This window comes from Acomys minous (assembly GCF_964271855.1).
Source record: "Acomys minous genome assembly, chromosome: 6".
In the NCBI taxonomy this organism is placed as follows: domain Eukaryota; kingdom Metazoa; phylum Chordata; class Mammalia; order Rodentia; family Muridae; genus Acomys; species Acomys minous.
Window position 1 is genome coordinate 14,116,035 of NC_140487.1, and position 5,685 is coordinate 14,121,719.

Sequence of the window (5,685 nt, forward strand, 5' to 3'; positions counted from 1 at the left end):
TTTTGCATTTAATGTGAAATTAAAAGTTCTTAATATTTTATTATATTAAAAGTAGAAGTTATACAAAATGCTTAGAGTTTATGTTTGCTGGCAAGTTGATTCGAAAATATTTTCTTATCGCAGAATACTGAAGAATTCATAAAATATTGGAAGTTAGTGACATCCTATATAGAATATTTTAAAAAGAGGTCTTGTTTTATAGCTTGAAATGCAAATAGTAAATTTCACCAAACAAAAGATTTCATTTGTATGCATCTGTGGAATTTCAGATGGGTGCCATTTCAAACCAGTTTTGTACAATTTTTAGGTTCCTTACGGTCCTGGTGATTATTTTCTGATCTATACAACTTAATATTGGTAAAGAAAATAGTGTTGAGATGTTAATTTGCTATGCACATCCATGTGTGTCAATAGCTATTCTCCTCTAAGTGGAAACACATTGCTCTTTCCAGCTTTAATCCTTCAGTTCCTTTCTTTCCATATGAAACAACTTTGTAAGTGACCATGGGTATTGTTTATGATGTTCTAAGTATTTTTCTGATTTAATTACATCATTGCAAACACTTAATAATTTAACATAACACAGTTTTGTTTTATAAATGTTGAAACTAGGGCAATGGACTCATAAAAACAAACAAACAAACAAACAAACAAAAAACCCTATAGAAATTGGCGGTAATAAAACTGCCCTGAGGCTAATTTTGAGTCCCAGATTGAGCCCTAGACTCAGCTTTGGTTCAAAACACTTAACTCCTACTTTGTAATCAAATGTGTATCTTTAGTGTCTCCGCTATCACTTTCCTCTCGTTGCTGTATGAGCACTCTTTAGACTTTGATATTGAACTCCTTCCGCCCTTCGTTAAATGTTATATGCATATGTAACTACAATGTGTGCATACACACGCATGATTTTTGTATATAGAATCTCATATTTCTTCAACTTTTCACTTTCACTATACATTATACCCATCGCAATGCGAGTTCCCCATGCAGCACCCTGCTCACAATACTAGTAACTCACATATATCTCCCTATTGTCTAGTGTGGAGCTCCATAGCATTTATTACCTGCTTTTTCTCTTATGTTTGGTTTCTATAATACTGATTTTCCTACTACCTCTCGGAATGGCCCTTGGTATGTTCATCTATTTTCCAACCCTTCTCTTTATAGTTAGTATATTAACCTGAAGATTTCACTGCCTGCTCTGCCACCTGGGATCAGTAACCGTATCCACATGTGAGAGTTCAACTACAGTTCATTGACTATTCTCGGATGTCTTCCTTCGCCAGTTGTCTCCACACATGTATTTAGCATTGGTATACTGAACACTGCCTTTCATGGGCTACCCAGTTCAGCAAGTGCCTGTCAGAGTGCAACTTGGCCCTTCACTTTGCTTTATTCCCATGAATCATATTTGGGTGGCACTACTCCATTTATTACTCAGCGCTTTACCCTTGATTTTCCTATTTCCTAATTCCCATAGCATATTAGAATCCTACCAGTTCTTTCTAGTATTTGCAGAGCTATCCCCTTTCTCCATTTGTGCTGCCTTGGCCTTATAAAAACCCTTCATTTTCTCAACCATCTCAAGTTTTTGTTTTTGCTTTAGTTTCGTTTGTATCTAATATAATCTCTATATATTTGCCAGAACTACCCTAGCCTTTTCACTTTAAGACAATCATACTGGTTTACCATTCTGCAGTTTCTTGCCTCTAGTCTTTAGTCATTTTGTATTAAGAATTTTAGAAATCTTGAGGAAAACTATGGGCTTTCAAAAACTAGTATTTTGTGGATTAACACCATGCCATGACATTAATCACAGTTACATTAGCCACCCTGGCAGAGCAGAGAGTGCTGCTGCCAGAAATCTGTTTTGAGATGGGCTTTCCCATAATCTATATGAATCACAGTTACGCATCCTGGAGAGGTTGTCAGAGTAGATGACAGAAGTAAATGAATATAACAGTCGGAATGATGAATGCAGTGTCTTTAGTAGCCATGACAAAATGATGGAGGTGGAAGGATCATGATCAGGGAGGGGAAGGCCTTAGATCAGGCGAAGAGCTAGGGAGAGCACATTAAACTTGGCCTACAGAACTATGCAGCACCACAAAGTTCCATTTTACTACAGAGGCAGAAACACACTCCACTTGAGTTTTATCGGAACATGTGGTAATCTCTGTTATCTATAGTGTGGAGAACAGGGCAGAAGCACCAAGACCATGGGTGAAATAGCTCCATTGCAAAACCACGCTTGGAGATTTTTCTCTGGCCATCTGCATACACTTACATTTCAGCAGAGTGGGAGGTGGAAAGACCTGGCCAGCATCTGTGTGGTACTGAGTAGGTCTACATAGCCTCATAGATCTCTCTTCCCACTCCTTGGTATCTAGTAACTAGATCTCAAAGTCTACAGTGGAAGATCTAGCCCCTACTCTCACCTTAGATTCTTTAAGAAAGGCTTCGTAGACCTGACTCATCAAGGCAGACAAGAAATAACACAACTCTACAAAGAAGGGAATCCTGCTCTACCATGTCTTTCCAATGCTGTCAGCATCTCCTTCCTGGAGGCACCAGCAGAGTTGAAATTCAAGCCTGTCAGGAGCTTCAAAAGTTCTTGAAGGCAGCTGCCTCCATGTCTCTTGCTTGATGACTTAAGACTGGAACCATGCCTTGTGCTCTACCCTGCGGATTTGATGTCTAATGCATCTGCAGCTTTGCTTTTCCACTGATTTTCTCAGTTTATTTGATAGGCCTAATCCATCCTGGGAGGCAGGATTCTTAAGTGACTGCATGTTTTCTTGTTCATTTTCTGTCCTTGGCAGAATTTGAAAATAGTTTCACTGCAGTCATGAAATAATGGTTCCAGCTTCATTAAGTTCTAGTCACTCCTACTTCTTTAGTTAGGTAAGGGAATAAGATGAGGGCCCTTCAAAGGATGTGAGGGGGTGAGGTGAGGTAGGAGAAATAAGGTTTGAAGAGTGTTGGGAAGCTCTAACGTGGTGACCTATATGCATTTCCAGCATATTCTCCATTGATCTCCTTTACTCAGGAATCTCCCACCTGCATTCGTTTGCCTGCTTTCCCTACTCTTCTGTCGTGAACCGCACTGACACCGTAGTGTCTTATCTGTTTGGATCTGGTTGTCCTTGGGTGATGCTCTTACATGAATGGCCTTTCTGCTCACATCTGATCCTGTGTTTAGGGCTGCCTTTTAGTCAAGGGAAAACCCTTCCCAGCCCTGCCCTGACAAGTCTGGGCATGCATACAAACCTGAAGCCACCCTTCTTCTGCACATCCTCCAGCACCAGCCCAGCCCTGCTCTGCTTCAGATTTCTGAGACATGAATCATCACGAGCCAGCTGTACTGCAGTCATCCGTGAACCTATTTATTGCAGAAGCCTGATTCAAGCCATTTTTGTTGTGCTGCTTTGGATCACTGCAACAAAATATCCCACAAACAATTGAAAAGAGGGAATGGATTGTCTCTTCTTGACTCCAAAGGTTCCAGTACATGGTTGCTGGCTTTATTGTCTCTAGGCCTTTATTGAAATGGCCATCATAGTGTAAAGGTAATTTAGTTATTCATATTGTGGGCATCTATTTATTTACCTAGGCAGAGTCTCGCTATGTAGCCTTACCTAACTTCTGCAGCTTGCTATGCAGACTGTGCAAGCATCAGATTCCTAGACATTCACAGATCCAGGAGACTCTGCCTTCAGGGTACTGGGATTAAAGGCTTAGAGCCACCACACCCAACCTAATTTAGATATTTTAATGAACATTCCATAGCAAGCACTTTTCATTTGAAGACTTGGATCTTCTTAGAGCTGAAAATTGTAGTGTTTTCTCCTATGATTTTCTGAGTACTCACTATGTTAATGCCCTGCTATTGGGTTGCGGGGTGTAGAGCTTGAGGTATTTGTTCTTTTTGTTTCTTTGTTTTTGTTTTGTTTTGCTATTTGAGACAGAGTTTTTCTCCGTAGCCTTGGCTATCCTGGACTTGCTTTGTAGGTCAGGCTGGCCTTGAACTCACAGAGGTCTGCCTGTCTCTGCCTCCCTGAGTGCTGCGATTAAAGGTGTGCACCACCACCATGCTGGGTTGGTATTTGTTCTTTTTGAAGTTCTTCAGTTTGAAAGAGTTCCTTGGGTCTGCCTTCCAACACTTCTCATGATACTTTCTCCTTAGCCATCAAACTTTTAACTTCCAAGAACTCGTTCTGGTGGTTTACAGTACCCTTTCAATCCAATACGAATTTATTCCCTTAGACTTTCCTAAATGGTAATTGAGACTTCAAATGAAGAACAAAATCTTCTTGGATTTCTACACTGCTTTTCCTGGAATTTGATGCTGTTCTTTAGTCTTCATTAGTCTGCCCTTTGCAGTCCAGGCTTCCTCAAACATCTGAGTGCCCCTGGCTGCCTGTTGTTGTGTAAGCAGTAATAGAAAGTGAGTGGCTTTGGTTTCATCATTCATGGTAACAACTGGTAGCCAGAGAGCTTCACATTTAAGTGAAATGATTGAAATTCAGCTTGTATATTTTGGTGATCCCTCACATGGTAGAAAAAGGAAGATTTAGCCTTTAGGTAAATGCAGATACCCTTTATAGAGTGGGTGGAGTTATTTTGCCTAAAAAGCTATGAACACAGAGGAGATGTGTGATTGGTTAATATAAATAAAACCTTTACATTTAGCTGCAGAATTATGATACCCAATTGCTTTTGTTTGTTTGTTTATTTTGGTTTTTCAAGACAGGGTTTCTCTGTGTAGTCTTGGCTGTCCTCGACTCACTTTGTAGACCAGGCTGGCCTCAAACTCACAGAGATCTGCCTGCCTCTGCCTCCTGAGTGCTGGGATTAAAGGCATGTGCTACCACACCTGGCTGAGCCCCAATTCTTAATTCCTTTCTTAATTTATCAATAGTTGCTGATGCTAGGCAGTGGATCTCAACCAGTTATGACCCCTTTGGGGGAGTCATTTAAGACTACTGGAAAGTACAGATATTTGAGATTCATAGCAATAGCAAAATTACAGCTAAAAAGTAGCTGCAAAATAATGTTATGGTTGGGTTACCACAACATGAAGAGCTGTATTAAAGAACTGCCCCACTAGGAAGGCTGAGAGCCATTGTGTTAGAGCGTTTCTAGGGTTGCTCTGAATGTTGCTGTTTCTCCCTAGGGCTGAGGCTGCTCCTTTCTGAAATACCCCTGCATGCTTCTCTGTTCTGATTGTCCAGATATGTACCGAGCCCTCTGGTCTAATGGTAGATCTTCCTATTCCCTACATCTTGATGGTATAGTCAGATTTTATTTCCTTGTGAATTTCATGTGAACTGGAGTTAAAAACATAAAGTCATTGGGTGCACTATCTTGAAATAGAAGTTGGTGTCATTTCTATCTTGTGCAAAATATGGTAAAATAGACCTCTGCTTCTAGTCAGGATGTTGTCTGCTGTAGTGCTTTACTGCAGTGGCAATGCCAGGGGGACTTCTGGGTAAAATTAGTGTGCTCTTTAGTGGAGCCATTACAGACTGGTTTGCACATGCATGTCTCTCTCTCTCTCTCTCTCTCTCTCTCTCTCTCTCTCTCTCTCTCTCTCTCTCTCTGTGTGTGTGTGTGTGTGTGTGTGTGTGTAGAGCAGAGCTGCCAGTTTTCCTGAGAACTGAAGTGGGTTTCTAAATGTCT